This window comes from Ictidomys tridecemlineatus, chromosome 7 (genome assembly GCF_052094955.1).
Source record: "Ictidomys tridecemlineatus isolate mIctTri1 chromosome 7, mIctTri1.hap1, whole genome shotgun sequence".
Lineage (NCBI taxonomy): Eukaryota > Metazoa > Chordata > Mammalia > Rodentia > Sciuridae > Ictidomys > Ictidomys tridecemlineatus.
This window is the reverse complement of record NC_135483.1, coordinates 117800285-117822285: the sequence shown is the minus strand read 5'-3', so window position 1 is coordinate 117822285 and position 22001 is coordinate 117800285. Positions and strand designations below refer to the sequence as shown.

At 32.5% G+C, this 22001-nt stretch overlaps 1 long non-coding RNA gene across 1 annotated transcript in view; it reads right to left on the bottom strand.

Moving 5' to 3' along the window:
• Positions 1–2210: 2210 nt before the first annotated feature.
• Positions 2211–22001, bottom strand: part of LOC120893033 (uncharacterized) — a 27047-nt gene continuing 7256 nt past the window's right edge. The window contains exons 3-4 of the long non-coding RNA XR_005737951.2: positions 3339–3442; positions 2211–2346 (exon numbers count right to left, since the gene is read on the bottom strand). This is a non-coding gene — a long non-coding RNA (uncharacterized LOC120893033). The remainder of the gene's footprint in view (positions 2347–3338; positions 3443–22001) is intronic.

Here is a 22001-nt window from a genome sequence, read left to right as displayed (position 1 = left end):
GGTATGGGGATAGGAAAGATGGTGGAATGGCATGGACTTCATTACCCTAGGTACATGTATGATTGCATGAACAGTGTGACCCTACTTCAGGCATAACCAGAGAAGTGAAAACCTGTGCTCTATTGTGTGCAATGAATCTAAGGGCATTCTGCTAACATGTATAATTGATTAGAACAAATAAATTTTAAAAAAGGACATGTAATTAACCCAAAGGTATACAATATAAAAATGGAAGACAGAGAGTAACGAAGAGCAAGGATGAAGTAGCCCAGATGTACTTGCAGAAATGACCAAAGAAGCTGAACGATCTCTTATTCATTTAACCATACTGACAGAAGCTCCAGTCATGGTCAGAATGTACTCAAACACATTATTACTCAAAATATGGTCCCTGGACCTGGTGCTCATCCCTAAGTTGCCCAGTTTTTCACTCCTCACAGGGCAATAAATGCAGAATTCAAGAATGCCTGCTGAGAATCCTATGCCGATTTGAAAGGGAAAGAATATTCAAGTTCAGAATAATTTTTCTAGCAATTCATTTTTATTGAATCTCCTAAATGTATCAGTCCATAGTGGTTCAGAAATAGGAAAAGTAACTGGTTTTCCAACACAAGTGATTTACAGAGCACCACTAAAATAACCAAAAACCTAAAAGTGTTTTTAATAAGCATTTGCTATGGAATGAATAAAATCTATGAAGTTTTTTTAAAGGCATATATATCTTCAAAATACTGAGATTTATTAGGAAAGACACAAATAATAATCTTATACTTAAATGTGAATTTCACTTTATGTTCTTATAGCTCACATGCAAGGATAGAATTTCAACAATTCTTCCTGCATAAGACAGTATGTAAACATAAGGACAATTTTTAAAATTCACATTAGTATTTTAAAAATAATTATTTCTTTTTCTCTTGGTAAAATCTTTTTTTTTTAATTTGACTTGTTATATATGACAACAGATGCATTACAATTCATATTACACATATAGAGCACAATTTTTCATCTCTGGGTTATTGATACATCATATATTTAAAAAATTGACACCAAAGACATACTTGATGTTTGAACATCCTCTTGTTATTAAAGCTAAATTATTTTTAATTTAAAGAAATGTGATTTAGATAAATTTAAATATAATATAATGTTTTATTTAGAAAAATCTGCTTGAAATAGATTTTGTTATGAATGTATGTAAAACAACTGATTTTCCATTTATAATAAACAGTTTTGATATTGCCTTTAATTTGAAATAAATAAAATCTAAAGCTTTCCACAGACCATAAAAATTTACAATACAAAAATATTTTTTTGCTTCTAATCTTTATTTAAAATGCTCTTAGTTGGTAAGCAGCTAAGGTATGTATTGGTTTCCATAAATTTCAATTTGTTCATAAATTTTTATGACTATTCCTGGTAGGTATATAAAGCTACACCTGCATCAGTGTATCCAAGTGGATACAAAAAATACTATTCCTTTCCTGAAGGCGATGCATTTTATAAATATTAAGTAAAATTTTGTTCAGTAAAAAGTATGCTTGGCTTTGCAGTTTACTGGCGTCACCACACCATCCTGGAGACATGCATAGACTGATACATCATCTGATCACAGTAAAAATTTGGTTAACACTCGTAGAAAAAGTATTTCCTTTCTGTATATATTAAATAGAAGCTTATTATTTAAGAAATAAAATATTTGTTACAAAAGTAGTTCTTTTGTGTCAGGGTTCACATTTGCAAAAGCTTGCTTAGGAGAGAATGTGTTAGATTTTGTTCCAATTCCCCTGATGACTTTGTGGCCAGCCATAATCAAGTCATGGCAGCCAATAGGATAGTGGTGTAGACACCACCCTGAATTCACTGAGAGCCAGCTGGTGAGCCATTCACCCTGAAGGCAAGTTACTCCTTCTTGACCATCTCCTTGGGGAAACAGAGGAAGCAAGCAATCTTCCAACTCTCAGCAGTGTATTATTAGGAGGCGTCACTACTGGCTAAATTTCTCTTCTGGCAAAGATGCCAGAAAACGATACTGTGGTAGTGAAAAACAGTGCCATAAAGAACTATAAGTTAAAATGCCAGGGAATTATATGACATATATTTTACCAAATTATTTCACTGCTGTAGTAATATATTTAACTGTTATTGTCCAATTAAAGTCCTCTAAATTGTCGATGGACCACATCCTTGGAGAATAATGATGATGGAAGAAAAAATTAGCTTATTATTACCTACCTTCAATTAACCACGAAGGCTGAGACTAGGATTCTACAAATACCTTTCTTCGAACTTCACTGGCCCTTGTTAGGTTTTCTTGAAAGGAAGTACTAAAGAACTTCTGTAAGTCTGCAAAACAGGAGAAGGATGTTTTTCTGTTTATTTTCCCTGCTCAATTAGCTTGACGTAGCCAGTGTTTTTTATAATGGCAGTGATGATTTTTGTCTGATTTCAAGATTTTTTCCTGATATTTCTAGACTCAAGTTTATTAACCTCCTTCAAAAATACCATCACTAACTGAACAGCAGTCCTTACTCAAAAATCTGGTTTCTAGCTCTGCAGAGAACATCCTTAGGCTTCTCATGCACCAGAAGCAACTAAGCTGTACTCCCTCTGTAGCACCTTTTCCTTAGGGGGCCTTTTAGAAGTTTTGCATCCTTAGATTCCTTCCTTGGAGCTTTTGGGCCTAGATCAACCCATTTTCCCTGCCTTCCTCAGACACTGTCTTATGTGTACTCTGAGTTTAAGACCACTCCTACAAATTTCTAAGTTCTAATAATTCCATCATCTCCTGTTTCACAGTCCAAGGCATGAAAGCTCCTTTTGTAATAACCACCTCCAGGCTGCCTCAGTGTTCTTATTTTGCCTACTCTGTATTCAAGTCTGTTTAACAAATTTCTATATTAAAGTTTTCCACTATAATAACTGATGGCATTTCAGTTTAGCTTATTTGACCTTGGTTGGTAAAACTCACACCCACCCTTTTAAAAGTAAACTTTTACATAATGAATATAAACTTTATTTTTAAATACAGTGCTACAAAATAAAAATCTATGAAGCTAAAATATGAACTGAATTTTAAAATTCTGAATGATAAATAAATACCAAAGTTAGAGTTCATCCTTATGATTTCTGTTAAATCATGGAGATCTCACAATTCTACTTTAATGGTTGCTAAGGGAAAAGAGGATAGGATGTAAATAATAGGGACCATTGAGGAAGAGAGTTTAATAGCATACCCCTAATTTTTTTTTAAAAAAGTAATCAAATTGTCATATTTAGAGAAGACAGGTGGATGGGCAATAATCCAACCTTGAAGAAAGAGTCAACTGGAAAGTTACCTGTCTCAGACAGCAGTGGATTGTGAAGGAAACACGATCCCTCAGAATTCATCATCTGGAAGGGCTGTCAGACAAGTTTGTTTTCTGAGTTCATGATTTATAGCCTGAAAAGGTTATCAAGTCCATAATTTAATTTAAAATGCTCTTGTGACAGTAGAAACCTCAAGGGAATGGCATTGTGAAAATATAAATATTGGTGAAGGAACTCAATTTCAACCCAAGAGCCAAACATTTTACAAGATAACACTCCATGGAAAATGTTACTCTATCACCATAAAAAAGTACATATGCACACACACACACACACACACACACACACTCACACACAGATGTGTGTATATAAATATACACACATGTACACACATACATTCATACAAAAAACAAGGCACTGTGAGAATCAGCAACAAAAACAAACAATAGAAATTTTTTCATAAAATGAGAAACTACATTCCATCTGATTCAAATGTATGATATGTCAAAAAAAGAAAAATTTTCATAAAAATTGTTATTAGATAAAGAATACAAAATAATCATACTTATGTGCCTGAAGAATAACAGGGACACATAAAAATAACTGTATATGAAAAGTCCTTTACAAAAGAAAAACATAAAGTGAATATAAACAACTAAAAAGACAGATTAGCTCCAACAAAGACAATGTAAAAATTATCTGGAGGAGGATTTGGGGGTTGCAGAGAGAGAGAATTTAAAAAGAATGGAGGGCAGAATAATTTGGCTCTGTTGGTTTAACCATAGCTCCCACATGAAATTATAAAGGGGGAAACATATGATAACTAGAAAAAATATAAAATTGAAATTGCCCACAAATCATGAAATCATAAATACACACATACAGAAGAAAGATAAATGCAAAGAAATTCACACTGGGACAGTGATCATCAAAAAATGAGAATATTCCACTACTCCTGCTCTTAATAGGATTTTAAAGACTGAAAAAAGAGAAGGAAGAAATAAGTCAGAACAAAATGACAATCAAAATGAAGGTTGATTTATAATGCTGAGAGAAAACACAATACTAATAGAAACAAAAGTTAAGACCTACCAGCTTCATCTACATATCTAGAAAAAAATAAATAACAGGATTTTTCATACAAATAAGTGTATCAAAAATTAGAAAACTAAGCAGAACAGTGGGCCACCAAGTGAATATCACTGAAATAAATTTAAGAAGGCAAACCACAAGTAAAATGAAAACAGCCTCAGATGATAAGGAGTAATGAATGGCATTATTGGTAAATACAGGAGTAAAAATAAGAACAATATCTGATTTTACAATAAAATAATATAAATAAATTATGGACAAGAGTACATATTTCTTTAGAGCTGCTTAATTCTAGATAAAGTATCCCAAGACTCAGTACTTCAGGTAGAAGTACTAAGATGGCTAATTTTATGTGTCAATTCAATTGGGACACTAAGAATTGAGAAAGTTGATTAAATTTTATTCTAGCATCTCAGTGAAAGTGACCTTGTAAGTGACTGATATTTGAAATGGTACATTGAGTGAAATAGATTTCTTGCCAATGTGAGTTACCTGCATTACATATCCTATTATTTCTGTTCCTCTAGAGAATGCTAATACTTGTGGTATAGGTAAATTAATTTAAAACTTGGTTATGTATGACTTTCAAATAACTATCAATTTAAAAAGACTGAGAAACTTCCAAAAAGTGAAACAAAACAAAACAAAAAAATGTTGAATGAGAAAAACATATTAAATTAGACTAAAAGTGATCAAAGTTGAGAGGAGGTATAAAAAGAAACATAGAAACAAGGCATATGGGAAATATGTAGTAATTTCATGCAGTTTAAATGAAATATATCAATAATCAAAACTAATGTAAATGGGATAAATATTTCAGTTAAACAAAGGGAGACTTGACATACATAAAACTTAAGAATATAGAGCAATTGAAAGTCAATGTATTAATAAAGACCACGCAACAATTAAGAAAGTGAAAACTCTGGATTAACCTCTGAGAAAACTGACTTGTGGCAAAAAACTGTAACTAAAGAGTAATAGAGGACTTACTTAATTATAAAGCATTCAATATGTGAGTTGATACAATAATTCTAAGTTCTATATATATAATAACATTTAATATATAAAGAAAAATTGATACAATTATAAGATAGAATTATATCCTCTGCCATTATAATAGATATTTGCATAGTTCTTCAATGACTGATTGAACAGGCTGATTAAAGATGAATAAAATGCTGGGGATACAGCTAAATAGTACTGTGGTTGCCTAGCATGTATGAGGTCCTAGGTTCAAGACCCAGCACAGAAAAAAGAAAAAAATTGAGGTAGGTTCAATATTGTAACTAATGAACTTCATAAAATAGTACAATGAACTATTGGGTAATTCTATATATGTATTAACATTTTTATAAATGGCATATATATATCATTATATTTCAAAAAAACAGTTTCAACTGTAAATTCAAATTACTGATGTCATAGAGAGCACATTATTTGGTTACATAACATTAAAATGGAAGTTTTAAAAAATAATGGCGCTAAACACATATCAGAATTTACATATGAAAACCATAATTATAATAAGAATAACATACATTTGAAATTAAATTTGAACTAACCTTTAAGAATACTATGATTGAGTTTTGTCGGATATACCTGAGACAGATGTGAGGAAAAAAATGTGTTGTTTTAAAACACTGGATAATAAAGGATAAAATATTCATAAAAAATAAAGAAAACATATTTTTTGAAATTTTTAAATGGATAGCCTAATTAAGTCCTTCTTTCCACCAGGACAAAGTAAAAGTAGTAGAAAGTGACAAAAATAAATTCAGAAGCTAATGACAAACAAAAAAATAAAAATGCCAAATAGTGAAAAAATGAGCTTTCCAAAGGAAACTTTACATTATCAATATGAAAAACAGAAAGAAGAACTAAATTATATTAGAAATAAAGTGGCTTCATAACTACAAAAGATATAAAGATCAATTAAATTTGAAGTTTCCATAAAAAAGCTTAAATGAAAATGTGACTATACAATTCACCAAATTTATTTTAAGAAATAATATAAAATAAAGTAGACTCACATCTATTAAATCAGTTAACTCAGTTGTTAGAGAATCTCAGCACAATATAATACTGAATCTTAAATTTAACAGTTTTACCAAATTTTCTAGTCATGGAAAAAATATACCAAGTCATTATTACGAGATTAATATAATTTGACACCAAATAAGATAACAAAAATACAATAAAAAAGTTTCAAACTAATTCCACTCATGAACATGAAAGCAATTGTAAAATTTAAGCTATCAAATACAGTCATTCCCCAAAGTGATAATATATCATATCCAAATTGTTTATGTCAAAAATGTAGAGTTGACTCAATAGACAATAATGGAATGATATAATTCATCACATTAAATGAGAAAAAGTATATGATATCCCAAAACAGCAATAAAACAATGATATTGACGTTGTACTTGAGAAAACTAAAATTACCCAGAAAGTTCCTTAACTTCTGAAAAGTTGCCTATTGACAACTTGCTACAAGTATTTACTTAATAAATTATATAAAATCTCAGTATTAAAGTTCAACCTGAGAGAGTCTGTGGAGATTCTGGGCTCTCTCTCCACTTGAGGACTTCTATGAATACTTGCCTTTAGAGAATGAAAATCGATTGTCCTCAGCAACTCTTTTTCTAAAATAGGGACTCAATACAGAAATGCTAGAAGTTAGTATATTGTGAGGTAAGTTAAAAAATTGGTAAATTTAATGAGGAGGAGCTCTGACACATTAGTTGTTCTTTCTAGAGCATTCTCATGTATGGTGGAGACTTTCAACCAGGTTAGAGACATCCTCCATGAATTTTTTCTTGAAGTTTTGACATTCATCATATTGCCCAAAACTTATTTGTTTATATTCCTTCCATATTTTCTTTTCCTTTTTCCATCACTCAGGGCAACATGGGATTGCATCCCTAACCTATCCCAACAAAATGGTGACATCCACACTTTTATGTTTTCTAAGACATACAAAAAAATATTTAGCAGAGAACTGATTAAATGCCATGTGTTTATTTAATGAAATAGTATAAAGCTGAGAAAAATAAATAAAATCCAGTTGCAAGCATAAATACATATTTGTGAAAGGCAATATAAAATGAGCAGGAAAACTGCAGAAGCATGCATGCAGTATCCATCCATTTATGTATCCAAAAAAGAAAAATCTAACCCATGTAATTTTTATAGATACCCTTGTTGGAGAAACACTCTTTTTTTAAAGGCAAAAATACAATTAAACAAAATTTAGCATAGGCGCTATTCCTCTTGGGATGGGGTAATTATAATACAAATGGAGAAAGTAAACATTAAAACTTACAATACTCTAGTAATCTTTTCCCCTTGGGCTGAGCAAGATTTTTATAAGCTGTACATGTTTTATACACATATCCCAAATCCCATTAGGGCTAGATTCTTGCCTTCAGACAAGTCCTTATTGCACTTAGTGACAACACTCTTTGATAGGGTTTTCTCTGGCTCTGGATATGTGCCTTTGCTAAGATATCTGCAGGCCTAAGATGCCAGGAAGTTTTTTCCTGCAAATGCATCCCTTGAATAAGACCATATAAAAGTTAGTGTATAAATACATAGCCTGCATACCTCTGTGGTGAGGTAATTCTAAAGTATGCCATACATTTTCCAGTGTTATGCACCAAGATTCAGACAGTTACCCACAGTCAACCTATTTGTTTAACTACAATATATTGACACTCTTCTTGTGGGTACTGGTTTCCAAAGACCCTTCCTCGTGAACCAGCTTTTCTAGTGTTCTTGCTCTTGAATATTCTCATCTCATTTTATCTTTGGCTTAGCCCTGTGAATTCCATCAATGCCACAGCCCGGCTGGCTGGGCAAAATAACTGGGGGGTGACGAATAACTTGTGTACATTGATACAGCAGGAGTGGAAGCCATTTATTGTAGGACAACAGAGCTATTTATACATTTCGCACAGCTTATCTTAATTAGCATAAACTAGATACATCAGTCAACCAATAAGGAATCTCCACACTTAATGACTCGCTTTTGTTATTTCTCAAACCACTCCCTCTGGCATTTTGCCAGGCACCATCCAGACTTGTTTACGAACTCTAACATTCCCCTGGCAAAATACCAGGTGTTATTTTGACTTGTTTACAGACCTTAACACATCAACCCACAAAATGAAGCACAAGTGACACTTGCAGTCTCAAGCTTAAAATTTAAAATGTCTGGGTTACTTCCTTCTTAGCACCACTAGAAGTCTCGAGATGCCATATAAGTACTCTGATCACAGACTGTGGAGAAATCATTTAGTGAAGAAATATTAAATAGATGAGTCCCAAAACCTAGAGAGAGAGAGAACACTAGTCTTCGCATACCCATATCTTCTACTGATGTACCAGTCATAGCCATTATCGTCCACAACCCCATGAGAGCTCTCTTGCAAGGCCTACTGAAAAACAAAGAAGGTGATCACAATGGACACAGGGGAGTGTCAGGTGTGACACAGGTTTGCCATTTTAAGCCATTAATTTTGAGTGGTTTATTATATATTAACAAAAAAAAACTGAAATGCTTTCCCTAGATTCTTACTTTCCCACTCACATACAGGTGTTTCTCCAATTCTGAATGTAGGGTCAGAGTTTACTATTAGGGGAGTCCAATCCTAGACCATGTAATTAATAGTTAAGAGAAGTGCAACCAGAACAAAGTGCATGAAATGATTTTCATTCACACACACACACACACACACACAGAGAGACAAACACACACCCCCACTATGAGGAATTATGGGGAATGGCTATTTCTATCTTTTTATTTCTTTAAAGAAACAGAGCTTGATGAGTAGAAATTACTTGCCAGTGAGTGCAAAAATTTCAATGGAAGGATCATACATTCAGCAGACTATATGTTGTAGATAAATCATGCATTTTTAAAGTCATTATTTTTATTACATCCTTTTTGTCAAAAGTAATACAGGCAGGATCATACTACTGAAAATGTGAGTTTTGTTATTTTGCAAAATCTCCTTTATTTCAATTACTTCTCAATAAGATTATAATGAAAGATTGTAACTTACAGGAACCTAGTCACAAAAACAAAGCAAGGTTTAAACAAATCTTGAAAATCTTTGAAATGTTTGCTTACCCTCATAAAGTTTCTTGGAGAATTTTCAAAATAGGATTGGGCCTTTATGAATGGTCAGAGGTAGGTCTTCTAAAATTAGAATGTAATTGATGATATCTCAGCTGCCCTTTAAGCTTTGAAACAATGTAAGTCACTTTCTTATCTGATAATTCTCATTTATCTTTAATTTCTTTATTGTACATAATAATGTGTATATACAATGAATTTCTTACTCATTACCTAGGGATAATACAGTGCAGAGTCACTTTTGTCAACAGAGGAGTTAACTGTTTTACTTAAAAATTTTACTGTCAGTAAAGCATTTGCCATTGTTAATTTTTAATAAGTTTTTTTGTGTGTTATTTTGAAATAAAATTAAATAACTTGCAGATATTTTGAATTTATCAAAATATGTCACACGGACACTTGTGAAACTCTGTGTTGCATTTAAGTCCTTTAAAATGTTTTCCTGTAACCATGGTTTGAAACTTGGATAGCCATCCTTTGAAATGTATAAATTATAGAAGAAGAAAATCAGCATAGTTTTCTTTTCCTGGGAAGTGGAGCAGTTAATATTCAACATGAAATGTCTAATCTTTAAATACATTATAATCTAACTGCTTAGGATAATTTTTCCTTTAATACCTTAAGAGTCTTCAAAGCCTGAAGGATGGGATTATTAAGATGGAATTTTAATGTCAAAATTATCAGAGAAGTGAACATTTTGCTAGTGTTCATAAAAAATTGTATTCAATTTCTGTATGATTTGTTCAAATAAGAGATGAGAATATATTTGATTATAGCCAGTAAGTAACCCCAAATTTGATCAGATGACTGGAGGTCACTGCTACATAAGTGCTGTCAACCTCAGAGATTAGACTATTTAAGAGCTGAATCTACTCTAATGTATAAGTGCACCTGCAGAGATAGGCATAAAAATGTAGTCAGGAAGTAATTAAAATACTTGAATATTCTGAACTAAAATACTAAAAAGGAGGATATGAAAATAAATACTGAAATAAAAATTATTAAAGGTGATGATTCCTTTGGAAACATAAGGCCAAATTTATAGGCAATAGTTTTCAATTTTCATTTTCTAAATCTTTGGAATAACTCAAAACTAATGTATGCACAACAGATTTCTAAACTTAAAGCCTCTTGCATTTAGCAGACTTTTATTAGTGTTCAGATTAATCTATGATACAGAACTTGCTGTGGCAAGCCAACTAATATGAAAAGCAATAACAAGATAGCATTTAAATGAACTATTTTAGGCAATTGTTTTAAAGCAAATACATACTTTGCAGTATTTTTTATAATCATGCTTGTCAGTTTCTTAAGGAGGATTATCCCTGCAGCAATACAAACTTTCCCTTCTACATTATCAAATACCTACAATGATGTGCTCATACATAATCATTTAAAGCTATTAATAGAAACTATAATAAGCAATCAATAGTCATTCAAACTTACAATTATAATTTTTTTTCATTCCACTGATGAGGGGGGTGTAGAAACTTGTCTTATGTATTGGCCTTAAGATACAAAAGCTCAGTAGGTACCCTTCTTAGAACAATGCACATTTGTAATTTATGAATGTTCTTTTATATCATTGTAGGATATAAATATACAGTTACATTTTCCCCTTTCCTCAGTGCTACATAATTATAACTTGTAATATGTAAATATTTATGAATTCACAGGATGTTCGCTAGGAGAGAAGAATTTTATACTTGCAGATTTGTCTAGTATTTGCAGAATTCAGATCTTATTATTAGGCTTTATGTTGTACTGCAAAATATAAAATATGTTTTAAATTTGACTTCTCTAGAAAACATACCATCTGGTGATTTTGTAGAGAATTGAGGATTATCGCAACATCTTTTATTGTTAAGAGATCGACATTATAACATTGGTTGCAAATTTCACCATTTTGTTTTTATATAAATAAGGGGAGAACAAATGCCCTGAATCCTAGATGATAAAATTAATTCCATCATCGATATGAAGTATTAGTATCTTTGAGATCACACAGAGGAGAAGGACATACAAATTGATTGGCTATTGGTGTCTGACAAGTAATTTGGATTCTGAGACAATTGACCAACAAATAAAAAACCATTGGCTGATTGAAAATATGTGCCCTAGTCCAGTGTACCCTGATGAGAAGCATGCTATGTATTTGCAATCCCATGTAGAGTATAAAGATCACTAAAAGCTACTAAAAACAAACAAAAAACAAAACAAAACTTATGATCCTTAAACTATCTCACTAAATTTTCAGGTTGGTTTAATATCTATGTACTTGCTTAAATCTGCTTCCTGTAACTTTCCTCACTTAATCTGCTACTAATTTCAAGCACACAAAATTTTTAGACATTTGAGGATTAACACTTCTTTTTCTCTTTTTCAAACCAAACTCATCAATTGCTCTGCTACTTTACCATTGTTATAAAGTTTGTCTTTTTATAAAAATACTTCCAGAACTGAGTTCCCTAGATGAACTCTTAATTATACACAGTAAAATAATTATTTCTCTTTTGGGAGGAATAGCATATTTCCATATAATTCAATGTAAGAGTCTATTATCTGTTTCAGGGTATTTTCACCATCTTGCATCAAACAGAATTTTTATTAACTACAAGATTTTGACTTATAAAAATGAATCATTCTTAGGAGTTTCAACTACTAGGTGTTTACTAATTTCCTCAACTGATCAAAATGTTAACTGCATTTTTATGATTGCTCATTATCAGCTAGAAACCACACTAAGCATTTTATCTTGATCTTGTTATTTAAAATCACCATAGCCTTAATTTTATCTACTGATAAAGAAACAAAAGCACAAGATGTTAAGTTTCCTGCCTATGGATGTGGTATCACTACATTTAATCATTTCGTATTTATTTTGATAATTTAGAACAATTTCATTTTTATTTAATAATAATGTTCAGCTCTCTTAAGAGATAACATGTATTCTAAGTGTAACTTTCATATGTAAGGCTCATTTTAAAAGTACTTGAAGAAAATGTTAAAAGGAAAACCAAGAAGTTGCACAGCCAAACATCCTAGATAAAGGAAAAGCATATACAAATAAATGATCAATATCTTTAGTGTATCAACTTTAACCATATAGAGTGCTTTGTGCCTGTCTTTTTCAGGAAAAGACCTCTTGTTCCTTACAGCAGTGTGGGCTGCTGCTGCTACTGAAGCTACTGATTTGCCTCTCTGTCTAAAATCCTGTAATTAATTACATCTTCTGTGTATTTCTTTTAATACAATGCTTTCTGCATGCCACATTTTTAAGCAACTTTCATTTAGCTAATATTTATTTCTGACAACCACCTTAATGCAGCATCATTTTAACTCTTAAATGAGATATGAGAAAACCCAGTATTGGAGAGATTACATAAAATTAAATTGACCCAGGTTTAACTGATATATTTGCATTCAAGACTGACTTGAACATCTTGGCACTTGCTCACTGCTAATTATCTCTTTCTGTATTGCTTACCTCAGAACATTCTATTCGAAGTGATTCTCTCCCTTTGTCTCATATTCAAATTCCAAAGAAGTTTACTAAGTGACTATAAAGTCCCTACTCCTCCATTCATCCCAAAGAATCCCAAAGATTTTGCTAAAATTCCCAGCTTGAATTAAAATAGATGTTATCTGTGACATTTCTTGGATCCCCAAGGATAACAATTCTATCAGGAAAATAAGTCACTTAAATTTGGACAAATAAGTCTTAGAATACAACAGAAAAATATCAAAACACATATTTGAAGATCCTTGACATACTTTTATGGAATAGAGCATACTTATGGAGTCTAGAATCTACAATTCCTGTTATTAATAAATAAAAATGTTTGCCTTTTTCCTCTTATCTCCTCTGATTTCCTAAATATCATTTATAGAGATACACACACATTCAAGGCTCTCACAATCACTGTGCCTCTGCCAAGAAATGGTGAGTTCCTCTGTGAACAGGCTGCTGTGTTACCGCGATTCTCCTGTCTCGGCCTCAACACACTACCTGACATGTCCTTTCCTTTTCAATTTTAAAATATTTTAAGCATTCCTTCCAGATGGATCTTCACTTTGTCTCTAATCACTATTCAAAATAAAACTGCAAGTTTGCATAAGTAAAAGATAACTATTGGATTAAAGATAGGTCTTACATGCCAATTTTTTATATGTATTTCCAAATTGCTCAACTGATTTTAACATTCTATCTGAAATAGTGCATTGTTATTATCTATGTTCCATTCTCTAAAATGGATTAAATCATTGCTTTTCTTACTGTTTTATGATAATTATATTACAGATGCTAAGTAATATATCTACATCTCTCCATCTTTTGATCCTGTAAACAACTTAAGTTCCCAGTTTTCTTTGGTGTTCTTGTAATCTTCAATTAATCTTTATCTTTACTCCTTCTAGAGCTACTCATAGAGCCATAGTATACTTTCATTTCTTAATTTGTCCTTGTTCAATGGTTCCTCTTTTCATGTTTTCTTGATGTTCTTTAAAAACTTGAAGGTGATACATTTACAAAACTCGTGTGTGCACTGATACATACTTCACTGTACTAATTTATTCATCTCTCTAGTGCTTATTCTTAAAGCTACTTTTTTAAAAATTGAGAAAAAAACTAGGAAAAGTTGATTTTAACCACACAAGCCTAAATATTTCTGAATGAGAGAATAATAACAACACACACCTACACTTTATAAGGGCCATTTTCCTCTCTCTCATTTGGTCCTAACAGCCATGGGAAGTGTAATTGCTATCTCTATTGCAAAGAGGAGAAAATAGAGACCCCAAGATGTAAAGTATCCAAAGTATCAATTTAGATGATGGCATGTATGGGAATTTAATTCCAAATGCAGTACTTTCTTTTTTTCCCACTGGTGCTTACTATTCCCTACAAACATATCATCTATTATTAATTCCTTGTTTAGGTGTTGCTGGATGTGTGAAGAGATTTGAGTATTTCTGAAACCTTACTGCCAATCACCTTTTGGGCCTCAACAAAATATCTTCCCCTACCAAAAACTCACTAATTAATTCTATTGAATTAAGACTTAACATCCAAGAGTCTTCTATTCAAAATCCAAATACCCTTGGAGATTTAATAATCAAGCTGTTAAGTAATTAAACCTTAGTAAGAATTAGCTTATCAGATTGCTTTTCATCAACCACTAAGTGAGGAGCAATGGAGCACAAAGTCTAAGAGATGGGAGAGAGCAGAGAGAAGCAAAGCACAAGCAATTCTGAGGGGGCCTGGAAAAGCAGAGCATTTTTGACAGCACGAAAATCTGGGGACTTGGTATACACTGTAAATATAAATAACAGAGCTGTAATTTTGAAACCAAGAGAAAATCAATTATTTCATAATTTTGGCAAATGATTGGTCTTTCTATAGACAGAAGCTAATAATCATCCTGTTATTTGGAAATTTCCCACTAGATTTCTCTTCCACTCTCAATTTACAGTTGAAATGATGCCCTTATTCTATAAACAATAATGGTAAAAGTAATTTAACTTTCTCTGAAATGCCCAATGCTTGGCCCATCAAACCCTTGTGTGAATTTGGAACACAGAAACAAAGAAATAACAAGCCAAATTTTGCAGTTTCCTCACGCATTTCTCTTCTCCCCATTACTGTGAATTCCCTGTTCTTTTGTTTATACTCCATTTTGATATACACAGGTTAGTTATAAAATCATGACTCCTGCCTGGCAAGGTGGCCCACACCTGGGAGGCAGAAACCTGAGGATCGCAAGTTCAAAGCCAGTCTAAGCAAAAGCGAGGTGGTACTAAGCAACTCAGTGAGACCCTGCCTCTAAATAAAATACAAAAAAAAAAAAAAAATAGAGCTGAGGATGTGGTTTAATGGTTGAATGCTCCTGAGTTCAATCCTTGGCACACACACACAAAAATTGTGACTCCTTTGCACAAATATATTTTATTTTACATCTCCCTGCTTCTGTTTGTCTATACTCTGTGATGAAAGAGATTAATGTATATTAATTCTTTGATTACTAGCATCTGTCACAATTTCTAGATTTTGTTGTCAAGACGAATAGATATTTAATGAAATTTAACTAGTTGGGCAAGTATATAAACATTTACAAACATGGATGTAAATATAGATTTATATAAAAATTTTCTTCTTTCATAATCAAGCTAAATGGTCATCTGTGTTTTTATCTAGATTCAACTTGTTTTCTTCTTCTTCTTTTTTTCTTTCTTTTTTGCATGACTGTGGATTGATCCCAGAGACATGAATATGCTTGATAAGTACAAGTACTGAGTTACCTCCCTGGCCCTTATATTTTACAGATTTTTTTAAAAGCCACATATTTCAAACCAGACAATATAAGATGAAAATAAGATTCACCAAATGCACATATCTATGTAGTAGAAAAAATGAAACAAATCAAAAACTGAACTGAAAAACATTAGCTATAGTCTCTTCAGTTGAAAAATACAGTAGCATTTAGATTGTTTTGATTATGAGAACTCAAACTTAATACAATTCTGCCAATGAATGATTCTACTGTATATCCATATTGTATAATTATATACTTATCAATCAAATCAATTCCATGAAATACTAAAAGAAATAAGAGATCAGATCAGTGCATTGAATACTAAAGAAACCTATGTATTTGCTGACTGCATTTTAAGTAGGCATTTGTATTATTAAAACAAACAAACAAAAAAAAACATTTAACTGATTTTTCTGGCATGGGACTGGCTAATCATATTCCATAATGAAAGGTCCATAAGTTTGACCTTCTAAGTGAAGGTATTGATATATTTTTTGTGATTCTTTGTTTATCAAAAATTATAATAGCTTCTATTGCATACATGCTAATGCATAATATGACTACACATATGACTCTCAATTTTTATCCCAATCTTAATTTCTATCATCTTGGCATATCTTCATTTAGCACATGCATTGAAAGACCACTGTTGCTTCTGTGGTTCTTGAAAGTTTTACAAGTTTTGACCAAACAGGATGCAGATTGTTTTTGAGTTTCTGCCATGAAATGTCTAATAACCCTGTCATTCTTCTGAAAATACTGTGTTAATAAATTCTGACAATGTGCAAAACGTAGTGAGAAGAGAAATTTTTGCTTCCCACGCAGCTTTTCTCCAAGTGCTAAAAGAGAGAGAAAACGAAAAGGAAAGACCCCCAGAATTAGGTCAGATAGGCCATTTCTTTAAAGAAAGATTATTCCTAAGCCTTCCATTCCCAAATTGTTTCTGGGGAGATTTTCTCTAAAGGTCTCAGGCAATGAAACTGGTATTTCCATTTTGGAAGCATAGACAACAATCTAAAAAAATTCCACAATAAAATCTTTATACTTTAAAGTGTCTAATAGCTAAATTTTCAGTTCTTTCCATTGACTTATTTCCACTTACTTTCATACATTATTAACAGTAAATCAGTCTCTTTTCTTTTATGCTGTTTTTCATCTTAATATGTCATATGGTGAAGCTTGTTGACCCCTTTTATCAGAGGATTGTGCATAATTGAAATGTGAATCATACATGCATGCACACACACACAAGTGGATTTTGTACTCAAATATCATTTAGTTAAAACAGAATTATATGGGAAATCAAGAGAATCTACCATCAACATGCTCATTATGGAAGCTTGACAGCATGTTGGCTTACTTAATAGGTATATAATCTTTATTACATCAGGAAAGGTCATTCATACACATACACACATACACACACAAACAGAGTAATGTATACATATATGTGTGTATATATACTCAGACTCATGCATACATTTATTATATATTATTATTACTAAGCATATTACACATTATATTTTTATTATATATATATATATATATATATATACACATACATACAGGTATGTACAAATTTCTCACAAATGATGCAAAAAGGATGAAGAAAAACAAAATTTCCTAGAACACATTCAAAATACAGATCAGTTTTCCTTAAGCCTGCTTTGAAGAATCTCAGCATCTAGTAATACATTCACACAAGTGGGAAACATTGTCTCTGTATTACAACATTTATGGTGGTGCTCCTCTAAGTGTGGTGATGTTTGAAGAACTACAGGAGTCTAGAATCATAGCCATTGTAAAATAAAGCTTTTGGCTGCAAAGCAGTGAAGATAAAGCTGGTGAGTCAAAACTTAGAGCCCTGCTTTTGAAATTACACTAATGCAGTGGGCTCCTTCAGAGCTGAGTTAATGTGTATTATGCATCATGCAGCACCTTATAGTATAGATTCTATTGAATGCAAACAGTATGATTCTGATCAACTTCTCAGATTTTCCAGCCTTGGATAAGACCCAAGAAGATTAATCATAGATGTATAAATATTTAGTAGTTTTGCAAAAGGTAAAAAATGGAATTTACTAAATCCTCTTTCAATGTAATACCTAATGTGTACCTCAAGGAGGTGCCCGTCTGAGAAGGAGCAGGATTAATTATTCCACCTAACTCTATCAATTTCATGTCACCAACACATCAAAAGTTTTGATTTTCAGAAAGCTGTTTTCTGCCTAAATCTTTTCATTGTGGTTTCACAGCACAATTGCCCATTTAGTCCCTCCCAGTAAATTGCCCCTTTGCAATACACACAGGGTTTGGACACAATGCTTTCCTGCTTTCAGTTAATTAATAATCTCACAAACAAGCTTAGGTAGGATATTATCTCTCAGCTATGTTTTCACTGCCTTCCCCCTCATTTTCTATTATTTGTGTAAAATGTATTTTTGACTTCAGTACAACCCATAAGGAAACTTGATATATAAATAATATCAAGCATAACTCACGAGGAGCAAACAAACATGGTAAAACAAAACACTCACAACACATTACTATTTTTAATCCTTCACATTCTTTACCACATCTCTTAGCACGTTTCCACTTAGCACATCTCTGTGAGAGAAGATAATTCTCGTCTTTCATTTTCCCTCCCATTGAGAGAATAGTCAGAAATAAGTCACATCTACAACACATAATAAATCTCTTTGTAGATATCATAGGGGTCAATTCTCTTCTCAACTCCATCTGTTTATTATGATTTCAGATGATTGGGGAAAATGATAAAGTCAGAGACGATTATTATCTGTAAGTCTAAGAAATATCTTTTTTTTAAAGTATGGTGATATAATTTTCATAAACCAATACATATTTTCATAATGTAGGAAACATATTTTTATATTAAAGTAGAACAGCCTTTAAACACATGCAGGGTTATAATGTAAAATTTAATATATACACACGTAAGATGTTTTAAAACCTCAACTTCACTGGGTTTAAAAGAACAGTAGTATTCCAGCTAAGGGCTACCTTAGGGTCTCTCGTCCTCTAATAAATCTGTTTTTTATATTAAATCAGAACTATTTCACTTTGGTAGCAAAACTTTATTTAGAGATAGCCACTTTCAAATTGTTAGTAAGAATATAGAGGGGCTGGGGATGTGGCTCAAGCGGTAGCATGCTCGCCTGGCATGTGCGGGGCATTGGGTTCGATCCTCAATACCACATCAAAATAAATAATAAAGATGTTGTGTCCATTGAAAACTAAATAAATAAATATTTAAAAAATTCTCTCTCTCTCTCTCTCTTTCTCTCTTAAAAGAAAAGAATATAGAATGAAGCCTAAGAGTGTATATTAAAAGTAATGGAAAATGTGATTGAAAATCTGAAATGACCATTAAAAATTAAACTGACAAGTACATAATTAAAAGTAAAGATATGAAATATATAGCTTTTAATTTTTTTAACATTAAGAAAACAATCTATTTAGATTTAGTCAGCTGGACCCAGATTAGATGATGCCAGCAATATCCAAAGGATCAGTCAGGGGCCAGTGCTTTCTCTGTATCCAGCTTGATCTAGTATTGACTGTGGCCACCTCCAGGTCACAGAGCTTTTTCACAGCCTGTTGATCTGGTGCTTGTTGGCCTTTCTGTGGACCATGAGCTCCGGTGTGCTATTTCCTGCCCTATCCAGGGCAGGCTCAGGGGTCCTGTCATCCTGATGGTGGCATAGCGGTCAGCCCCAGTTCTGCTGGGCACACTGTTCTGCAAATATTAGGTTGTCTTTATGGTGTGTTGGGCCACTTGAAGGGGGTAATGTGCAAATTTCCTTCCTTCTTTCCCATCTTACCCCGCTCCTTCTTTCCTTCCTTTCCTTCCTTAGATACCTGTGGATGCCTCTCAGTACTGCTTTCTTGGTCTTCAAATTTTTGCTTTGGCTTGGGATTTGGGAAAGGTATGGGATTCCCTCTTAATTTCAGGTTGACATATTTATAATATTTTTTAAATATTTTTTTAGTTGGTGATAGACCTTTATTTTATTTATTTGTATGTGGTTCTGAGAATCAAGCCCAGTGCCTCACATATGCCAGCCCCAACTAGTATTTATGATATTTTAAAAGAAAATTATCTAGACGTTCCATTGTTCAAGGTAGACATTATTAATAATTCTGTTATGTAAAAGTGAGTGATTCACAATTTTGGCTTGAATACAAATGCCTATCACAATAGTGAAATTTATAGCACTTTTTCTGGGTACATGTGAAAAGTCCCACAAATGATGTTTACACTTATCTTTTTGTCATCCTCTCTTAAAAAATTAAGAAAGTTTTTCTTCTTCGAAGACTGTACAATTGAGAGAACAGACAAATATATTAAGCACTAAGAAAACCTGACTTTTCAAAACTATCTGCAATGAAACAAACAGTTATCAATGTTCAAATCACAGGGTTGGCATAAGAATCCTAGAGGAAGACAGAAGTAGGCTCAGGTTAACTGTGACAATGAAGCCATCACATGGACAACAGCTATATGTCAAGAACACAAGAGAAACTTTGACACAGATCCCTATTTCTGATCTATCTTTCCTAACTCTTAGTGTCTGGGCACTGCTATTTTCACATAACAGCAAACAAGCAGAATTCTTAGTGAAGAATTATGAAGATGCATCATAACACTGTTCTCTTCCTGAAAGCCAAGCAGAAGAATGGTAACAAAATGTATAAAGAGTAGTTTCTGAGGCCCTACTTTTCTAAACATTTATCCCACACCATGTGCTAGAAAATTTTCCACAGAAGACTTGCACTCAGAACAAAGCCACTGAGAAGTTCTCCAAGGCACAGATCTCCTGGCAGGATACTTAAAGAGAGGCAAAGCAAAGATGAAGACATCACAGGGCTAAAGTTCTAACCCTCTTACCCATATAATGTTTGCTATTGGAAAGTCTACAGCTGAGGCTTCCAGGGTAGTACAAAGTCATAAAATGCACTAATAAGACATCTCTAGTCACAGAGGTTATAGAAATAATGCAACTCACTGAATAACCAACCACAGAGAAGAGAGAGTTAATGGTGCAGGAAGACAAAATTTAAAACCAAGTGTATCCTTAAAGAAAAACACAAAACAGCATTAGGTAGCTTTAAAGAGGATACAAGCAGAGATCTGGGTGTGAAAAGAAATAATTATTGAAATAAGGAACTCAATAGTTTAAATAATCAATTTGATTCAGCTATATGGAATAAACATGTGAGCTGAAAAATCAAGTCAAGAAATTCACCCATAAAGGATTTGGAAAAAAAATAAGTTGTATGAAGAAGAATATATCAAAAGACAATCTAGAAATAGAAGTGCTGATATATATACCTAGAGCTCCAAAATGAAAGGAAAAAATATCAAGGGAATAATTGAAATTATGACTAGAAATATCAGTCATATTAAAAAATGAAACAAAAAATAAGATCAGATCTGAAGTGTTCATAGGTTACAAAACAAGATTTATAAGAAAAAATAAAAACACAATCAGGCCTTCTATGTTAAAATTTGCAAATGATTTCCAAGGAAGAAAATTCTAGCATTTTCTGAGAAAAAAAATTCCCAGAAATAAACATCCTTACTGAAATCATATTCTTAATGGCAGTACTAAAAGCAAGAAGACATTGCAAAATTTAAAGTGTGTGTGTGTGAGTGTGTGTGTGAGTGTGTGTGTGTGTGTGTGTGTGTGTGTGTGTATAAGCAAAATCACAGGGAACACAGAATTTTATAAGCCAAGAAGGGACCATAGAAAGAGAAGAGTTCAATTCATTCTGGGAGGCGTAAAGTTATACAAAGCTTCTGCACAACTTCCTGTTTTAAACAATTTTAAACAGGTGCTATAAAGAAGCTCTAGACACAGTGGAGAATGTTGTGTAATTAATCTAGGGGAGTTTATCCTTGTGGAGGTAAGCACTTATTTCAGATACATCAGGAGGATGTAATGATACACAATGTCAACTTTAAAAAGGAAGGTTTATGGAAAGTAAAAAAGGGAGACAAAGGGGGTCATTGCCAGTGGAAATTCTCCTTTATTTCAGGGAACACAAATATCAGTATGCTTCAAAAGTGATATGGGAATAAAAATAAGCAGAATTATTTAAATGTGATCCATAAGTAGCTGAAGAAT